Raw genomic sequence first — 21,113 nt, forward strand, 5'->3', positions numbered from 1 at the left:
AACTCTCGACCTACAAGAAATATTCTTCGTGATTCTCCTTTGGCATTTTTTAATGGTTTATCTCAAGGTGATTCATCCATTGGTGGGTCTAAGGGGATTCTATATGTTTTCAGATTCCATTGAATTCATTCTAATGTTTTCCTAGGTAGTGCCACCAACAATTATTTGGAACTGATGGAACTTGGAATTCTCCTTCATTTGGCTAGGGAAAGGGACATCTCTTATTTTTACATATTTTGGGATTCATAGTTGGTTAATAATTAGATTATTGGTGTTTATTCTCTCATAAATACAACCTTTTGTGTCTATATTAATACAATAAATTATGCTATGAACATTTCACTAATATCTCATTTGATCATGTTTTCAAGCACAATAACTAAGAAGAAAACTCCCTCCCTAAAGATTAATTGTCATTGGATTACAATAGTTAGAAAACGAAGGAATTGGACCAAGTTCGCCTATCAAAATATTATTATGAATTATGGCTTCAATTAACATAAAGGTTTTAGATGTTTTTCATATTTGATTAAGCATTATATACTATTTAAAAAAAAAAACTAAATTGAACTCCACTCTAGTAAATATTTCTGATATTTACATAATTGAACAAATGATGATGTTATTTGGAGACCTTTTAGGCCTCAAAGATTTATTTTTGGTCTCTAATATTTAAGGGATGCTTTCTTTATTATCGTTTTGAGAAAGATTTTGATAGGTCTAGCCAAGCGGAATGCTCAAAGGCACATACACATGTAATTTTCTTGTTAGAAATGAAATTACTAGATTTTTTCTATGGGAGAAAAAGAATGTAATAGGATCTTTTCCACCCTTCTAAGATAGATCATAACAAACTATAAAAGCAAATAAAAACAAGTTTCGTTTAAAATATTAAAAGTCTTACTTTAAAAAGGATTAGAAATCCATGATGTCCTGGACAATATCCAAACCATTTTTATAAGTGAACTTGAAGTTTTTCTTTAGAATACATAGAGCTTAGGGCTAAGTGGGTTGCTAAAGGAAAATCTAAGTATATTGAATGCTACCAATCAAAAGGTTTAAAAATTGAAGGGCATGTCCTCATCCCTTACATCCACAAGCTCTTTAATTTTGAAATAAAATAGGGCTTCTCTAGAACATGAACTCAAAGGAAACATATAATTTTAGGACCATTATTATTATCCCTTTTCTTTCTTAATCTTTATGGAATTATTATAGAAACAAGACTAGCATACAACCAAAAAGTGAGGGGAAAATGATAAAGATGAGGATGGATTTAGTAACTATCATTAAACTAAGGTCCACCTCATGAGGAGTGTCACAATAATAAAAAAAAATCTCCTATGGTACTTTGTTGACTATATAAAATCATTTGATACAGGTTTAACGCTAAAATTTTGAATAGATTAGAGGAGTTGAAAGTCCCTTACAAGTTAAGAGTTGTCATGTTAAGATTGTAAATTGTACAAGAACTTTATATCATGTTTAGGAACACTAGTCAAAAGAAATGAATTCTAATATAATAGTTCGAAAAGGGTGTTCCCTAAAGCTACCCTTTTTTGGCATATAGATTATCAAGTTCAAGTGTTGAAGTGTTGCTGGGAAGAAATAAATTATACTAGCACAACTTTAACTCATATCACTATCATCTTTCTTCTTTATATTAATTATATTATTTTTATGGTGAAAATTCTAAAGAATTAAAAATCCTTAAAAATTTTGTATCTAGATGACTTTGCCAATATCATCATCATTTTTCTTTATATATCAATTATCTTGTGATGAAGATTTCTTATGATCACAACTTCTTTATATATCAATATTATCCTTTGATGCCGATATCATCATCATCTTTCTTATATATATATATCAATATTATCTTGTGAGGATGAATTCTTATGGTCTCAACTAGAAACTAAAAAAAATCTTAGAAATTTTCACCATAATACATGTGTTTTAACCTTGACCAAAATAATTCAAAATGATCCCCTAGAAAACGAACAATATGGAAAGCAAGAACCTTCTTGAAATTACTTTAATAAAAACAATATGTATGTCACGCCATCCATTGTCATACATAACCAGAAAAGTCTTCGAATATAATATTTGGACTTTATCCACTCAAATCGTTTGATGACATATGCATATAATCCCACATATGTAATATTACGGTTGATTCGGGTCGAGCCAACCATCCACCCATAAAACGACAAACAATAACATGCCATTCAAAAGCTCGTGCATGGATATTTCACTCACTCTCTCACCAATTATTGTCCACCAAGGCATAAACTTGAATCCAATTATTACTCGAATATGTGTGCATATCGATTCAAGCTCGTGCCTAGATATTTCTGAGAGTACTTTGTAAAATATAGCTACTAACAGCCAAAGATTATCAATACCAAATATTTCACATTCAGAACTTAATATGTTGTTTAAGATGACATACCTTGACTAACAGCGGAAGATGTAATGGCTGCCATCTTCTGTCTTCTGTCTTCTTCTCAGAATTCGGTTTCTCTCCTCTTGCCCTCACTTTCTTTATGTGCTTCTTGATGGAGAAGAATGCAACTCTTGTGTGGGAGAGAGAGGACCCAATCCTTTATATATTATTTAACTCTAATCTGGTACGTCCATCATATACCAATTCAACGCTTAAGATCTAATGATTTAGATTAGAAACTGCTTTAAGATAAGATCTAAATGCTTTAAGATTAGATCGGGTCACATTAAGATTAGAAACTGCTTTAACGTTAAAAGCATTTGCTGTTTCCAATAGCATATTTCTAACATTCTCCCACTTGACCCGACTATTCATAATATTAAGTGTTGAACATCATACTATGATAAATTGCTGAGAGTTATGGCGGTTGTGCACTATTAATTCAATGCATTCCCTTCCATATACTACAATACCAGCAATCCATCAATTCATACTCATAATTTATATAAAACAGCATAATGGTCCACATAATGTCTTATATCATAATGATTAAACATAATATCTTTATAAGACTCTTTCTTGTTTAAAATTACATAAAATACGTACTACTACATTAAAACAAGAGACACATAATTGTATATCAGAAACACATAAAAGAGCTCAGAATGTCACACATCAATTATTATTAATACAACCAAGACCCATTCTTTGAACATGTTCCTTAAATTGTTTTGGTTGTAACCCTTTCGTCAAAGGGTCTGCAATCATAAGTTCTGTCCTGATGTGCATGATTGACACTCTTTGTTTCTGAACCTCATCTTTCACAACAAGATACTTCAGATCTATGTGTTTGGCACCTTTAGAGTACTTGTCGTTCTTTGAGAAAAATACTGCTGCAGAGTTATCACAATAAATTTTCAGTGGCTTGCTAATGGTGTCGACAACCGCAAATCCTGAAATAAAGTTCCGCAGCAATAATGCATGAATTGTGTCTTCAAAACATGCCACAAATTCTGCCTCCATAGTGGATGAAGCAACGATAGTCTGTTTCTCACTTTTCCATGATATGACGCCTTGAGCAAACATAAACAGGTAACCAAAAGTCGATTTTCTTGTATCGATGCATCCAGCAAAATCTGAATCGCTATATCCAATCACCTCTGATTCATTGGATCTTCTATACATGAGCATGTAATCTTTCGTGCCTTGTAAGTACCTCAAAACTTTCTTTGCAGCTTGCCAATGTTCCCTTCCTAGATTACTTTGATACCTCCCTAAAATACCGACCGCAAAGCTGATATTCGGTCTAGTACAGGTTTGAGCATACATTAGGCTACCAACAACAGATGCATATGGAATTGATTCCATTTCCTTTCGTTCAACATCATTCTTAGGACATTGCATGAGATTGAATTTATCACCTTTCTGTACAGGAACTATTCCAGGTGAACACTTACTCATTCCAAATCTCTCTAGAATCCTTTCGACGTATCCTTTCTGAGACAATCCCAATATTCCTCGTGATTGATCACGGAATATTTCTATTCCAATCACATAGGATGCCTCTCCCATATCTTTCATTTCAAAGTTCGTTGAGAGAAATTCCTTAGTCTCATGCAATATACTTAAATTATTTGCAGCAAGCAAGATGTCATCAACATAAAGGACCAGAAAAATAAACTTGCTCCCACTGATATTTTGGTATATACAGTGATCAACCGTATTTTCCTTAAAACCAAAAGATGTAATAATGGTATTGAACTTAATATACCATTGTCGGGATGCTTGTTTAAGCCCATATATTGACTTCTTAAGTTTACACACCAATTGTTCTTTACCTTCTACAGAAAAACCCTCAGGTTGATCCATATAAACATCCTCATCAAGATCTCCATTCAGAAAGGTTGTTTTCACATCCATTTGATGTAACTCCAAATCATAATGAGCTACTAATGCCATTATTATTCTTAGTGAGTCCTTTTTCGAAACAGGAGAAAATGTCTCCTTGTAATCAACACCATCTTTCTGAGTGTAACCCTTAGCAACAAGTCTAGCTTTATACCGTTCGATATTACCACTAGAGTCGTGTTTGGTTTTAAAAACCCATTTGCATCCGACTCTTTTACAGCCATGTGGTAACTCAACGAGATCCCAAACTTCATTATGTTGCATGGATTTCATTTCTTCTTTCATGGCATTAATCCATTCCTTTGACTCTTTACTTTCTACAGCATGTGAAAACGAAACTGGATCCTTATTGATTCCAATATCATAATCTGATTCTTGCATATAAACCACATAATCATCAGAAATAGCTGACCTTCGATTTCTTTGAGGTCTTCTTAATGCTACTTGTTGTGGTTCATGCATATCAGTATTATGTAAGTCATTTCCTTCAGGAAGTACTTCTTCATTTATATGTTGTTCATTATCATCATGCTGTTCTACAACAGCTGGAATAACATTTGGAGTAATAGTAGATGGAGGAACTATTCTAGGCAATGTAACATTTACCCTTGTTTCCTTTATTTTTACTATTTCTCTTCTAGTACTCCCACTGACTTCACCATTCTCAATGAATCTTGCATTACCAGTTTCTATAATTCTTGGACTATGATTAGGACAGTAAAACACATACTCTTTAGATTTCTCAGGGTAACCTAAAAAATACCCACTGATCGTTCGAGAATCTAATTTCTTTTCATGTGGATTATAAATTCTCGCTTCCGCTGGACAACCCCAAACATGCAGGTGTCTTAAGCTAGGTTTCCTGTTAGTCCATAACTCAAAAGGAGTCTTTTGAACAGATTTACTAGGAACCCTATTCAATAAATAGTTAGCGGTTTTGAGAGCATACGACCACAAATTCTTAGGTAGTGTAGAATCTGACATCATACTCCTAATCATATCCATTAACGTCCTATTGTGCCTTTCTACTACACCATTTTGCTGTGGTGTACCTGGCATTGTGTATTGCGCACATATGCCACGAATTTCGAGGAATTTTGAAAATGGACCTGGACACTGGCCTGACTCATTATATTTACCATAATATTCACCACCTCTATCAGACCTTATGATTTTCACCTTTTTATCTAATTGCCTCTCAACTTCCTTTACAAACGTCTCAAGGACATTCACAGATTGAGATTTTTCATGAAGCAAATAGACATAACCATAACGGGAAAAATCGTCAATGAAAGTGATGAAATACTTTTCTCCATTAAAGGCTGGAGTGTCCATAGGTCCGCAAATATCAGTGTGTATTATTTCAAGAAGCTGGCTGCTTCTAGTGGCTCCTTTCTTATTATGTTTGGTTTGTTTACCTTTAATACAATCCACACATAATTCTAGATCACTAAAGTCCAAATTTGACAAAATTTCATTACTTACTAATCTCATCATTCTTTCTTTGGATATATGACCTAGTCGTTTATGCCACAAGAAAGCAGAATTTTCATTCAACCTGCTACGTTTACATCCAACATTATTTACTACATTCAACAAGGAATTCGCATAAGTTTCATTTAGTTTCAATTTATATAAACCATCAATTAGAATACCAGAACCAACATTATCAGTATTCTTATATAAATCAAAACAGCCAGATCCAAACATACATCTAAAACCAGAATTATCCAACTTACTTACAGAAATAAGGTTTCTAGATAATGAAGGTACATAAAGGGTACTGTATAAGTCTAATACATATTCACTTTCTAGAATTAGACGATAAGTCCCAATGCCTTCAATTGAAGATTTCATTCCGTTTCCCATAAAGAGAAAACGATCTTCATTTGGATTTATGGTTCGGATCGTAAGAAATCCCTGCATATTGTTGGAAACATGAGTTGTAGCACCAGTATCAAGCCACCATGTATTAATAGGAACTTCAACTAAATTTGATTCAAAACATACGAAAGATAGATAACCTGCAAATCAAAAATGAAATAACTATAAGCTCATAACTAACGCGATTCAGATGTAGACATAATAGTATAATATAGCACTCCTTTGGGTAGATACTATCTTATACTTAACATAATTAAATACCAAAACATAAGTAGGTAATAAATATATTCAATTAAATAGAACTGACATCTTTGGATGATCAATATTTATTTAATCAAAATATCTATCAAACCTCATCATGTCAACTAGTTATACAACAAGACTTTCCTTTGGGTAAGTTCTCAGGTTCTATCATTAGTGACGCTAGTTTTTAATTGGTATTATTATAATTGGCAATTTCTATCAATAATCATTATGTCACTTATGCACTAAATGATTATTCTGATTTTGACCACTTTGGTGATTAACAAAATCATAAATCTCATGTGCATAAATAATTTATAACACATACCTTATGCAAAACAATCAGTCACAGAACAATTACTTTTATGCCCAAATTTCAAACATCAATCGAAACTGTAACTTTTTCAAACGTCAATCGAAACTGTAACTTTCCTACAGGATTTCTACTCAACTCTGTATTAAAAATGATTGCTTTGTTAGTCTTCTTACAGTGCACAAATTTGACTATCTACCAGGATTCAATAACTTATATTCACCGCATTTTAATACATTCATTCCAACATACACAGCGAACACACAATGATATGGTGAATAAATAAATTGTGAGATTCATATATGCAGGAATTCTATATCACAGGGATCCCAAATTTTATTAAGCCTTATGGATCCATCATTATTTTTCCCGAAACCCTAGCGACTTCTGCAAGCCCACGACTACAGCCCTCACAGGCAGAGCCTTCGCACGGCCATTGCCAAAATTAAAATGAAAGGGAGACGCCTAAGATAAGCACGCCTATATCCCCAACAAGCTTTACGGCGACCGCTACGAATGGGAGACTTCCTTGGCACAATAATGGGAGATATCACGAAATCCTCTTACTCCACCCAAACCGTGCAAATCGCACAACATATAGGGCATTCCCCACAACCGATTTTTCTAAGAGAAATCACAGAAAACGGTTATTTGTTCAGTCTTTCGAATGCATACACAGAGGGATCACTTTATAAGTGCACACAACGACCTAGGGAAATCAATGAAAACATGACGTGGCTAGACTGGGGAGAAACCCATACCCACTACTTATTTTACTGTGGTTCAGGGAATATAAATGAGTCAAGCATTAATTCAAGCTGCATCTGGTATTGTTATCTAGCCATTCCAGCAGACGAAAAGTACAATATTAGCGCTGATAAGAATTTTGAACTGCTCAACAAAAAGGGCCTAATGCTTGCACGCCTAAAATCCTCAAAGGGCCTTCCGGCACCCATTACCAGAGATAAAATTATAGATATCCTCGACTTGAGACATCTTTCAGTGACACAGGAAGGGAAAGCTCAAACACATGAGTAAAGCACAGAACAAATCAATTGCAATCATAGGAAATATTCAGTTATTGATTGTGGCTCTGATACCAAATGTAAACTATAGCTACTAACAGCCAAAGATTATCAATACCAAATATTTCACATTCAGAACTTAATATGTTGTTTAAGATGACATACCTTGACTAACAACGGAAGATGTAATGGCTGCCATCTTCTGTCTTCTGTCTTCTGTCTTCTTCTCAGAATTCGGTTTCTCTCCTCTTGCCCTCACTTTCTTTATGTGCTTCTTGATGGAGAAGAATGCAACTCTTGTGTGGGAGAGAGAGGACCCAATCCTTTATATATTATTTAACTCTAATCTGGTACGTCCATCGTATACCAATTCAACGCTTAAGATCTAATGCTTTAGATTAGAAATTGCTTTAAGATAAGATCTAAATGCTTTACGATTAGATCGGGTCACATTAAGATTAGAAACTGCTTTAACGTTAAAAGCATTTGCTGTTTCCAATAGCAGATTTCTAACATACTTCCCTTCGAATCAGGGAAACTTCAGTTTATTTCTTATGTTCTTATCTGACCGGTAGCTAGATATGGTCAGTTTATTTCTTATGTTCTTATTTGACCGGTAGCTAGATATGGTCTTGCCCTCAGTCCGCTTATCCCATCGGCCACATGATTTCATGAATCCGTCAGGCTTCATTGTCAAACACGCGAGAACATATGTACGACTTTAACGATAATATTATATTCTCAAATTAGTATGCAAAGGAATGAAACATTATCTACGAAGCTATAAAAAGCCAGCTTCTCCATAGGCATCTATCCATCTCCTTAGCATCTAAAGGAGAGCAGGGACTAATTCTATCTTTTCCAATTTCTGTTTCTCTCCCCATTCAAAACTATGGAGTCTAACGGACAGCATAATGCAGGCACTGGTTGTGTTAGTAATTTGAGCGACCTTGGAGATCGACGGTAAGCATAATACGGGAACAATTCACGCTAACCTTCTACCTTTTTCTTCTTTCAATTTGGTAACATTAATTTTCTGAAACTATGTATTTGTTGAATTGAATGGTGCATGCAGATTGGAGGGGAAGGTTGCAATAGTAACGGGCGGGGCAGCGGGCATAGGAGAAGCCATTGTTCGGTTGTTCATTAAGCATGGAGCCAAAGTCATAATCGCAGACGTTGCGGAGAAAGCTGGCAGAAAGCTTGAGGAATCCCTTTCTCCCGCTGTGGCAACTTACGTGCACTGCGATGTGAGCAAAGAAGAAGATGTGAGCGCGGCGGTGGATGTGGCCATGGATAAGTATGGCCAACTGGACATTATGTATAACAACGCTGGAACTAACGACAGCTTTTTGGTGAAGAGCGTGGCAGAGTATGATATGGAGCAATTCGATCGAGTGATGAATGTAAACGTGAAAGGAGTGATGCACGGCATTAAGCACGCCGCCCGCGTGATGATCCCGCGGAAGAAGGGGTGCATCATCTCTACAACCAGCGTGGCGGGTATTCTTGGAGGAGCTGCTCCTTACTCCTACACAGCATCGAAGCATGCAATCCTTGGATTGACTAAAAATGGCGCAGCTGAGCTTGGGAAATACGGGATCAGAGTGAACACTGTGTCCCCTTATGGCGTGGCCACGGCTCTTGCAGTCCAGTACTTCAAACAAGGGGATGCCTCCTCAATTTCTGAAGAGGATAAGGCTGCAATGGAGGGCTTCTGCAACAGTATCGCCAACTTACAGGGGCACACCCTTAAAGCAGAGGATATTGCCGAGGCTGGTCTGTACCTGGCCAGCGATGAGTCAAAATATGTCAGTGGGCATAACCTCGTCGTTGATGGCGGATTCACAGTTGTGAATCACTCGTGGGGCCTTTACAGATTTTTATCAGTTGGTCTTCTGGCAGGGGGATCTCAAGAATTTCCTCCAGGATGAATTTCGAAACTTCTAGAATCAAATGTTTCTTTCAATTCTGCGAGAGCAATCTTCTGAATGCTTCTTCTGAAGAGATTTGTGGGGTGGGAGAAGGCGCCCCACCCGAGGCACACTCATGGCGGCTACGCTCCTCTGCCATCGCAAAACCTAGACGCAGCCACTGGCTGGAGGAGGGAGGCAGAGCCCGATTGCGAGGATGCCGGGAAAGATTGAGAGCCCAGTAGCAGGGGCTGCCAGGTAGGGGGCCTATGGAGGGCCGCAGGGGCGAGGAAGCAGGGGCGCGGGAGCTCCAGTTCAGAACGCGTGCGCAGATCACCCTGAAACTCAGCGCTGCCCTTCATTTTCATTCGAAGTGAAATATCGTATTAAACATAGGTTTGATCTAAAGTGGTCATTGTATTAAATATAAAGTTTTGTCTTAAAATATTTTTGTCTCAAAATGCTTTTGTCTTAAATATAAAGCTTTGTCTTAAAATAATTTTGTCTTAAAATAATTGTCTTAAATTGTTTTTGTCTTAAACTATTTTTGTCTTAAATATAAAGGTTTGTCTTTAAATTTTTGTCTCAACTACTTTTGTCTTAAATATGAAGTTTTGTCTAAAAAATATTTTCATCTTAAATTATTTTTGTCTTAAATATAAAGTTTTGTCTTAAAATATTTTTGTCTCAAACTACTTTTGTCTCAAAATATTTTTGTCTTAAACTTTTTTTGTCTTAAATATAAAGTTTTGTCTTAAAATATTTTTGTCTCAACCTATTTTTGTCTTAAATTCTATATTTGTCTTTTTGAATGTAAAATAACTAAAATAAACAATGAGTTTTTGAAACAAAAAATTTCTTTTGTCTTAAAAAAATGTCTCAAAAGTGCCCTTGATGTAGTAGTGTGGGTATGGTACAATATAAAGCTCATGGGATAAATCTGAATGGGAGCAGATATTAAATTACAATCTATCAAAAACCACATAGATATGTTGAGGGATTGGATACCCTGTGCAACATCCTCTCCCCTCCTGAAAACCACTGGCCATATATTTTGATCTCTATTACAATCACAGGTGCAACAAAAGCGCAGCACAACATAGGATTGATAGTTTTGGCCATGGTATGAGGGAGGCCCAACACCAAAAGCATGGATGATATCCAGGGTGTGAAAAAGTGGTTCACCCAACTCCATCCAAAAATTCTTGCTTCACAACCTCTTTGCCAAAAAAACATTTGAGTGCATAAGCAATGGATACAAGTATGAACCCTACAAGGGCAAAACCCTAGACTGCCATCAGTGATGAATATCCGATTGGCCAGAAATGCAAGGATAACGATTCCTCCAGTGTTTTCCAAAGAAGTGGCTGGCTACACAGCGCCAGGCATATACGATAGTTCTCTATGTTGAACTGATAAATGAAATTATACCATTTTTTGTCGACCCATGACCTTACAAGAACCTGCTGAACCAAGTCCAAGTTAGCCATCAGACTAAAACCTGAAAAATAGCGTAAATTCGTGGTGTGTACGATTCATATAAGTTTACAGAGATCAGATATGCGGATTTGAACATGAACCTATTTATCATCATCCCTGGTGCGAAATATATGGGAATTGGAAATATCGGTAGTTACGTTGTCCAAGACTGCAAACTTCCTCTTTGTTTTGGTCGAGTAATGAGAAGCGTAGTTGGTAGAAAAGGATTCTCGAGGAGCGATGCTGATGCTGATACGAGAAAGGCAAAATTCCTTCCATATTTGATTAATTGATAATCACAATACGGAGGAATATTGTAGTGGAATGATGTTTTCTTTGCTGTGTGGAAAGCCTATGAAGGCGGAGTGTCTAGACAGCTGAGGAGCTGGCGTGCACTCTGAAAACAAGGTAAATTCCCGCAAAGCGCAGCGTCAGAGCGCAGTACTGAAGATGACCTCATTTTAACACCACTTGAGGTTTCAAAGTACAATCCTTGAAGTTTGAAAGTACAAAGCGGTTGTTAATGTGGTGTCAAGGCTACCACGTTGGCAGATGTATTTTGTTCATTCATTATTTTACCCCAAACAATTTGAAGGGCTTGCGTTTCAGGTAGGTATATCTGTTAGTGGGGTAACGGAGAAATTTCTATAAATAAGGTTTATTAATTTTATTTGGGCATGCATTTTAGGTAGGTATATCGGTTAGTGAAATACTCGATAAATTTTTAGAAATAAATATTATATTGTATGTTTTATTTAATTATCAGTTTCTATTTTTAGAGATATGTTCACAAGTGTTGAATTGCAATATACTTTTTGTAGATATATTTTTATGTTCGTTTTATGAATGTGAAAGAGGTTGTGAATAGTCTCCCATTGCCATTTCCAATTTTTTGTGTTCCATATTTTATTTTTGTCTTATACTAGAACTCTGTGAATTGTGGTGTGAAACATGTGTGTTAGATATGTGTTGTTGTGAAACATGTGTGTTAGATATGTTTAATGTTGTGAAACATGAGTATTAAAGCTTATGGTTGACCGTCTATTTTATCGAGCCATGGAGTTTAAGCGTAGTATTAAAGTTTATGGTTGACTGTCTTGTTGAGTGAGTCGAGGGTTGTGTGAACTGCAGGTGTAAGCTTGAAACGTGAAGGTTGTGTGGATTATTGGAGTATTGGAACTCGGGTAGGACACTGCTAAGTATTGTGTGTTATGTGGATTGTTGAAGCATTAGAGCTAGGGCAAGACAATGCTAAGTATTGTGTGTTCAAGCACTTCAAGTGCTTGAGCTAGGTGTTAGAGGCATGGCTAGTACAAATTCAAGATGGTATATGGGCTTGATGTCGAAGCTATCTTAGTTGCTATCATAAGAGTTGTTGTAGCAGCTTGTGTTAGATCACCGAGGAGTGCAAAAGTATAGATTCTAGGTGTGTGAACTAAGCTATTTATTTGATGTAGAAGTGCACAAATATAATATCAAAAAGATCTACATAAGCCACGTGGAGAAGCTCATTTTTAAGCCACCAAGCTTTGTGATATCTGGGCACTTCTTACTACTGCCTTCCTGTGAAGATGTAGGAATTTACAGGGTAAGTTCCTCAGACAGAAAACCAAAGGACACCGCTCACAAATAGATCGCAGATCAATACACCGGTACTTTTGACGTGATTAAAACCCTCAAAGAGGGAAACAGTCCACGGCTTGAGCCAACGCGGCCACTTCAGGCAATTTATTAATAAAAGAATGAAAATTTACATAAGCTTCTCTCATGAACAGTTAACCTACAAATGACCCTCCATGCTCTTTAAATAGAGATCATGGACCAATCGAGTGTTAAGCCACGGATCAAGTGTCGATAATACCGAGGAGAGAATGAACCGTCGGATCACTACATATCGTGACTGTCGGATTGTAAGTTACAAAATGTACATAGTAAAGAAACACACTTTACCTAACTCTATACCTAACTCTATACTAGACCAAGTTGTACTTAACTATTTCCTATGTGTTGGAATATCCTAACATCCCCCCTTAAGAACAACTTGGGATAGGATTGAAGGATTTACAAATATGACACAATAGGAGAAGGAAGGAGGCACTAGAGCCTATCCCCCCTTAGTGACAACTTCTTGAACTCCAACCATAAATCGAAGTTTAGTGAACTTCGCCTCTGTGAGAGCCTTTGTACAGATGTCTGCAACTTGATCATCTGTTGAACAATATTGCACATCAAGAACATGGCCATGAATGAGCTTTCTGATGAAGTGCATGTGCAGTTCAATGTGTTTGCTGCGCTGATGTTGGACTGGATCTTTGCATAGTTGAATGGCACTTTGATTATCACACCAAAGTGTAGTTGGATGCTGCTGCTGAAAGCCAAACTCTGACAGGATATGACGAAGCCACAAGGCTTCCTTACTAGCTTCTACGACACCACGATACTTTGCTTCTGCTGAAGAAAGAGAAATGGCACCTTGTTTCTTGCAAGCCCATGTAATAGGTCTTGAACCAAGAGTGAACACATAACCTGTAGTAGACTTCCGATCATCAGGGTCACCAGCCCAATCGGAATCAGTGAAACCAACCAATAGAGGAGATGGTTCGGCACTGTAATGAATCCCAAACTGAACTGTACCTCGAACATAACGAAGTATTCTTTTAGCTGCTTTCTAATGACTTTCACGTGGGTTTTGCATAAACTGAGCAACAAGGCCAACAGCAAAGGAAAGGTCAAGACGAGTATGGGTTAGATACAAAAGTTTTCCTACAAGTTGATGGTATAAGGTAGCATCAACTTCAGGAGAAGTACAAGTGACTGAAAGTTTGACTCCAGACTAAAAGGGAGAAGGGGCTGGCTTACAGTCTTCCATGTGAAAATGGCGTAGAATATCACAGGCATACTTGGATTGGGAAAGGGAAATACCTTCCTTGGATTGCAAGACTTGAAGACCAAGAAAATAATGTAAGTGTCCTAAGTCTGTCATTTCAAACTTCCTTTTAAGGCTAGACTTCACATGGTTTATAAGGTTGGGATCACTACCAGTCAGGATAAGATCATCAACATAAAGAACAAGAATGATAAGAGACTTGCCCACTTTCTTGGTGTAGGCAGTATTGTCAGAATGACACATAGAAAAGCCATTTTCTAAAAGAAAGTTATCCATTTTGGCATACCAAGCTCGAGGAGCTTGCTTGAGACCATAAAGGGATTTCTTAAGCCGACATACAAGGCTGGAGTCTGTTTGTATAAAGCCAATAGGTTGTTCCATATAGATTTCTTCATGCAATTCCCCATGCAAGAAGGCGGATTTAACATCCATCTGATGGACTTCCCATTTGAAAGAGGCAGCAAGGGAAAGAACAACGCGGATAGAGTTCATTTTGGCAACAGGGGAGAAGGTTTCAATATAGTCAATGCCTTCAACTTGTGAAAAACCCTTAGCAACAAGACGAGCTTTATGTTTATCAACTTTCCCATCTAGTCCATACTTGGTTCTGTAAACCCATTTGCATCTAACAAGTCTTCGTCCCTTTGGTAGAGGAACAAGATCCCATGTATCATTTGCCAATAATGAATGACATTCTTCATTCATAGCTGCTTCCCAATGTGGATGGCCTGAAGCTTCTGCAAAGGTGTCAGGATCATAATTCACTGAAGCTTGAGCCAGTAAAGAAGAGGCTCTCTCGAACTGAGAACGTGTACGTCGCTGATCTGTAGGATCACTGGCAAGATCACCTGTTGCATCCCGAGTAGCACAGACCCATTTTGGAAGCTGAGGAGCTAAAGGAGGATCCTAAGAAGGTGGGGGAGGATTTTCATCCTCTCTTTCATCATCTGAAGAAGAAATATTTTCAAAAGTAGAAGAGATAGGGAGAGGTTGCACATCCACCGAACTAGGCTCGCAGGCCGATATATTTTCAGCAAATTTTACATCTCTTCTAATGATAACATTTTTGGACTTAAGTGGAATAAGTCTATATCCTTTGACATCTTCAGAATATCCAAAAAAAATACATTTTTCACTCTTAGGTTCTAAAGCTTTATGTTTCTCATGTGGAATATGGGCCCATGCTTCACTTCCAAAAACAAGAAAGTGACTTACATCTGGTTTGATTGAGCTCCATGCTTCTTCTGGAGTGATATTATTTAAAACCTTAGTAGGAGTGCGATTTATTATGTAATTTGCACAGTTAATTTCTTCTGCCCAATAATTAAGACTAAGTCCTATAGATTGAAGCATACAATTAGCCATTTCCTTTAAGGTGCGATTCTTCCTTTCAGCTACACCATTTTGTTGTTGCAGTATGTTGCATTTGAATTCCATTCTCAGTGCAAAAGTTGATGAATGTGTTTTTAACATATTCTCCGCCATTATCATATCTTAGCTTAAGAATTTGATGTCCAGATTGTTTTTCAACAAAGGCCTTAAAGGCCAAGAACATGTTAAATACTTCACTCTTGAGTTTTAAGAAGTATACCCAAGTGCTTCTGGAGAAATCATCAATGAAAGTTAAGAGATACTTGTAGCCAGAGAATGAAGCAATTGGAAGTGGACAACATAAATCACTATGCACGAGCTGTAAAGGGGCTAAGGCGTGCCAAGAGGCACGTTTTTCAAAACTGTCCTGATGATGTTTTCTGAGTACACATGCGGAACAAACACCATCTCTGCAAGATACCATTGGAAGACCTGTCACCATATTTTTTTTACATAGATTCTGAAGAGAGCGATAGTTTAAGTGACCAAATCGCTCATGCCAAAGTTTGCTCACTTCATCATTATGAGCAACAAATACTGAGGGAAGATTTGATGACCCAAAGTTGTGAAACTTATACAACCTTGTAGAATCATCAGCAATGCCAGTAGCTAAAATCTGTCTAGGATCTCTTAGGTCCTTAATTACAACATCGTGAGGTGAAAATTCAACGATTTTACCTTCACCTGAATGGGTTATCTGATATACAGATAGAAGGTTGTAGGATAAGGTTGGAACACATAATACATCATTAAACTGACCATTGTCTAGATGAACAGTTCCAGTCCCTACAACACTAAGAGATCTATCATCACCAACATATATATTTTTGGTGTTACAATCATTTAAAGAAGAAAACATGGCTTTGTTTTTGGCCATGTGATAAGATGCTCCAGAGTCAATGAGCCACTCATGAGAATGAGAAGAAGAAGATACATTTAGTGCATAGCCAGACCGAGATGCTTGACAACCACATGTAGAAAGTGTCATTCCTGAAGATGAAGTTGAAGTTGAAGATTGCTCCAAATGGATGTTATGCTTCTTCATTGTTGCTTCCAAGGCTTCCATCTTCTTAAAGCATTTGGATTCTAAGTGGCCATCTTGATTACAAAAGTTGCAATGTCTATCAGTCTTCTTCCATTTTTTTTCATTTGTCTTATCATTTTGTTGAAATGATTTTTCATTTTGAGACGAAAATTGCTTAGGACCCTTGTTTGGTTTAGGACCATTCCTTTTAGGATACGACTTCTTAGGATTCTTTGAATTTGGTTGTTGCTGGGCGGCTAACGCTTTCTTAGAAGAGTTACCAAGATGAAGAAGACCAAGGCGTAAGAGTTTTTCTTGTTCTCTTATTAAAGAATCACAAAAGGAATCAAAGGAAGGGGACTTGTAGGCTTGTCCTTGAGAAACGAAGGCTTCTCTTGTAGAATGGAAGGTGGAAACAAACACAGAATAGGCTGGTCCCAACTTAGTAAGAATGGAGTAGATAAGGCTACTATCTTCTTTCTTAACCTTAACACCTTCCAAGAGAAGTCTAAGGGTCTTGAATTTGGACAAAAAATATTCAATGCAAGAAAAATTATTGGGGTCCAATGTAAGAAATTCATTTTCAAGTTGATGGGCTTTAAGTTCATTTTTAATTCCAAAGACTTTAGTAATCTGTTTCATTGCTTCATCAGGAGTATCAAGTTCTGCAATATGGAATCTAAGATCTAGAGAAATAGACATCCCTATCAACCCACGTGCTTGGTCTTGCCTATTTTCCCATTTAGCTGCCTTTTCTTCATATTTCGGTTTGGTCTCTTGGCCTGTGGCTATTCTGTAAAGACTTTTATTTCTAAGTAAATCCACAATGTAGGACCACCATTGGAAGTAGTTGGTGCTGTCAAGAATAACTTGGCATGGACTTTCCATTTAAAAAAAATTGAAGCTATAGATGCTAAAACTAAGTGTTTCAATGGAAAGATCTCGAAAAATTAGGCTGTTTAAAAAAAAACGGTTCTGAAAATGGCTTCCGGATGAAGAAGTTATGGCTTTTTGAAGAAAATTTGATGAAGTTGCCAACGAAGTGCGGGAATGTGCGGAAATGAAAAATCCGCCCCCACAAAATGGAGACTTGAGCCCAAGACCTCTACTCTCATAAATTATCTTTGCACCAAGTGAGCTATACAAAACGTTTGAGAGAGAGAGAGAGAGGGGGGGGGGAGGGGGGGGGGGGGGGTTTGGGTTGCGTGCTTGCTTTGAGAAAGCGTTTTTTCCCTACAAAACAAAAAGCACAAAACCCAACACGGACATACAAAAAAAAACGAACCTTGCGGCTCGAAGTTAGCTTTAGCCGGAAACTAGATATTTTAAAAAACGAACCTTGCGGCTCAAAGTTAGCTTTAGCCGGAAACTAAATATTTTCCTCAATGTTTCTAATTTTCCAAGATCACACTAAGGCGCAGCGGAAAAGAGCATACGCATGAGAAAAATCCTTCTTTCTGTTTCTGATTTGCCCAGATCGCACAGAGTCGCAGGGAAAAGAGCATACGCAGAAATGAAAGTCATAGATCCGGTAATAAAAAAAAGCTAAATAAACTGAAAACCGAAATAAACAGAGAGAAAATAACTGTAAACTGCAAATAAACACTGTATACCTCCAGATCTTAAAAATGACGCAGCTAGGGCTACCGAAAACCTTTTCGCATGAAACGAAAGGGGTTCCTCACTGGAACAGATGCTCCCAACACAACAAAGTAGTCCTCTCAGCCTGAAAGCAGTCAGAAACAGTAGATCTAGGAAACGGTAGTCGGATGCAGTTCTACCGGTTTCAGATTTGGATCACCAACAGACGCGGCCCTCAAATAGCTCTAATACCATGTAGGAATTTACAGGGTAAGTTCCTCAGATAGAACACCAAAGGACACCACTCACAAAAAAATCGCAGATCAATACACCAGTACTTTTGACGTGGTTAAAACCCTCAAAGAGGGAAACAGTCCACGGCCTGAGCCAACGCAGCCACTTCAGGCAATTTATTAATAAAAGAATGAAAATTTACATAAGCTTCTCTCATGAACGGTTAACCTAAAAATGACCCTCCATGCTCTTTAAATAGAGATCATGGACCAATCGGGTGTTAAGCCACGGATCAAGTGTTGGTAATACCGAGGAGAGAATGAACCGTTGAATCACTACATATCATGACCGTCGGATTATAAGTTACAAAATGTACATTGTTGGGTCCCTATAATACTAGTGATTACCCCATTACTATTGTAGTTATACCCCTTATTTATATTGTTGTGCCCCTATTACCCCCATATTGTTATTTATGTGCCCCATAGAATCCCTCTATTGTTATTTTTGTGGCTTTATATTATTATTGTTAGGTCGGCTAGATTATATTGTGACTCCCTAGACTCCTATATATAGAAAGGAGGTTTTGTCATTTGTATCATCCAAGAATTGTTCATTTATGTAATGTAAAGGAGGTTGCCCCCTCGAAGAGGCTGAATTCTAAGGCGTTGATCTATCTTTTCTATCTTTTCTTGAGCTGGTTTCATAACATTTGGTATCAGAGCTTTGGATTCTAGGGTTTCGCTGCTCCAAACAGGTCATCGTGGAATTTTCGCAATAACTTTTTTCTGTGACGTTTCAGAAGTCGCAAAAAAAACCCATTTGATAAGAAATCGCGTTGAACCTTGGGTCCGAATTTCAGAGCTTTTCGCGCGATATTTGCGGAGATATGATCTGAGGAAGTTGGTCTTTTTGCAGACTCCTAAATTACATTCAAAACAGGTGACCTAGGAAAAATCATCATAACTTTCTCTCTAGGGATCGGATTGAAATTTTGTAAGAAGGTATAGAAATAGGACTGACTGTAGTTTCTTTTGTGTGTGTTTCAGATTCAAAGGTTGAAACAGTGACTCGTGGCACGTCGTACAAGTTCGCTCTACTGTACTAATCTAAAAACAAGTCACTGTGGGAGATTTCACATAACTCTTCCTTGGAGAATCCAATTTGGCTCAGACTTGTGGCATTGGAAAGAGGACACAGAAGGCTACTACAGGTAGCAATTTCAGAATTGGATGATCCGAAATTACAGAGATACATCAGATTCAATATCAGGCTTCTATAAAGTGAAAAAAGGTGTGTAGTTTTTTTTAAATTTTTGTGTAAGCTTGGTTTAACGGAATTCAAAGGGCATAGTAAAGCATTATTATCGGTAACTGCTGCCCCGAGGAAAGAAAATGCAGACACCTAGTAAGGAACCTGAAAGCTCTAGCATGACCCATGAAGAATAGGAAGAAATGCTACATGATCTATCAAAATTACAAGAACAAGTAAAACAAATGTCACGCTCACAAAAGCTAACAGAAGCTAAGATAAGTGGCGTGGAATCTAAGATAAATGGCGTGGAATCTAAGATAAAGGGCATGGAAGCTAAGATGGATTATTCAAAGACAGATTTGAAGAGAGACATGGCAGATTTGAAGATAGATATGAAGACAGACATGGAAGAATTGAAGAAGTTGCTACAAGAAAGGGTCACTAATGGTGAAAAGGTAGTAAAGGAAACTCATGATGAGAACAAAAGAAATGTTAATCATGATTCCATAGACGCTAATGTTGGATTGAAGAATCACCATATTCCAAAAATCGATATGAGGAAGTTTGATGGCAAGGATCCCGCCACATGGATATTACAGATGGAGCAATTCTTCGATCTCAATAATGTGCAAAAAGCACAAAAGGTACGTATGGCAACTGTATATTTAGAACCAAATCAGTTTGTATGGTATCAATGGCTTTGCTCTTGTAAAAAATTTATCACTTGGGCAATTTTTACGGAAGAATTGATAGCACATTATGAAGATACAAAAAGCAACACTTTTTTTAGCCAATTGATAAGTCTCAAACAAAAGGGTTCAGTAATGGAGCACATTGAGGAGTTCCAAAAATTGAACATAAGGGTAAAAGATATTCCAGAGGAGCATAGGATTGATGTGTTCATAGGGTCTTTAAAGGATAATATCCAACATAATGTTCGCCTTTGGGAACCTGATTCATTAGAGAAGGCATTTAGGTTAGCAAGAAAAATGGAAAGCAAGATTATGGCAACCAGGAAGCATACCACTCACAACTATAAAGACGGAAGTGTTGTTGCCCCTAGTCTTCCACAATCTATAAGGTTGACACCACAACAATTGGAAGAAAAAAGAGCAAAAGGGCTTTGTTACAGTTGTGATAGCAAATACACAAAAGGTCATAAGTGTGCTGAGAATAAATTATTCTACATAGATTGTGAAAGAAGTTTTGATGTAGGTGATTGGGCATTCCTACAGCTACAACCATATAAGAAAATGTCCCTAACGCAAGCTAAGAAGGATCATAAATTATCACCAAAGTATTATGGTCCGTATAAGGTGTTGCAAAAGATTGGTACTATGGCATACAAATTGGAGCTTCCTGCAACTTCTCGATTGCACCCAGTTTTCCATGTTTCATGTTTAAAGAAGGTTATAGGTGACAAGCTCCCAATTCAAACAATATTGCCAAAACTTGACGAGGAAGGAAAAATTATATTGGAACCGGAAGCAGTCACAGAAACAAGAACTCGACAGCTACGAAATCGATCAATTCCAGAGTATCTTATCAAGT

The 21,113-nt window shown here is 37.2% G+C and overlaps 2 pseudogenes across 1 annotated transcript; one reads left to right on the forward strand and one right to left on the reverse strand.

Annotated features, from left to right (window-relative positions):
* The window catches only part of LOC149238203 (S-type anion channel SLAH2-like), a 70,765-nt pseudogene that overhangs the window by 38,633 nt on the left and 11,019 nt on the right, over positions 1-21,113 (reverse strand).
* LOC149238204 (zerumbone synthase pseudogene) lies at positions 8,647-9,753 on the forward strand (annotated as a pseudogene). The gene is made up of 2 exons (XR_016268197.1): positions 8,647-8,782; positions 8,895-9,753. The product of XR_016268197.1 is annotated as a zerumbone synthase pseudogene (transcript).

This window comes from Pinus tabuliformis, chromosome 8 (genome assembly GCF_031772625.1).
Source record: "Pinus tabuliformis cultivar Carrire ecotype Pingquan chromosome 8, CPIR1, whole genome shotgun sequence".
In the NCBI taxonomy this organism is placed as follows: Eukaryota; Viridiplantae; Streptophyta; class Pinopsida; order Pinales; family Pinaceae; genus Pinus; species Pinus tabuliformis.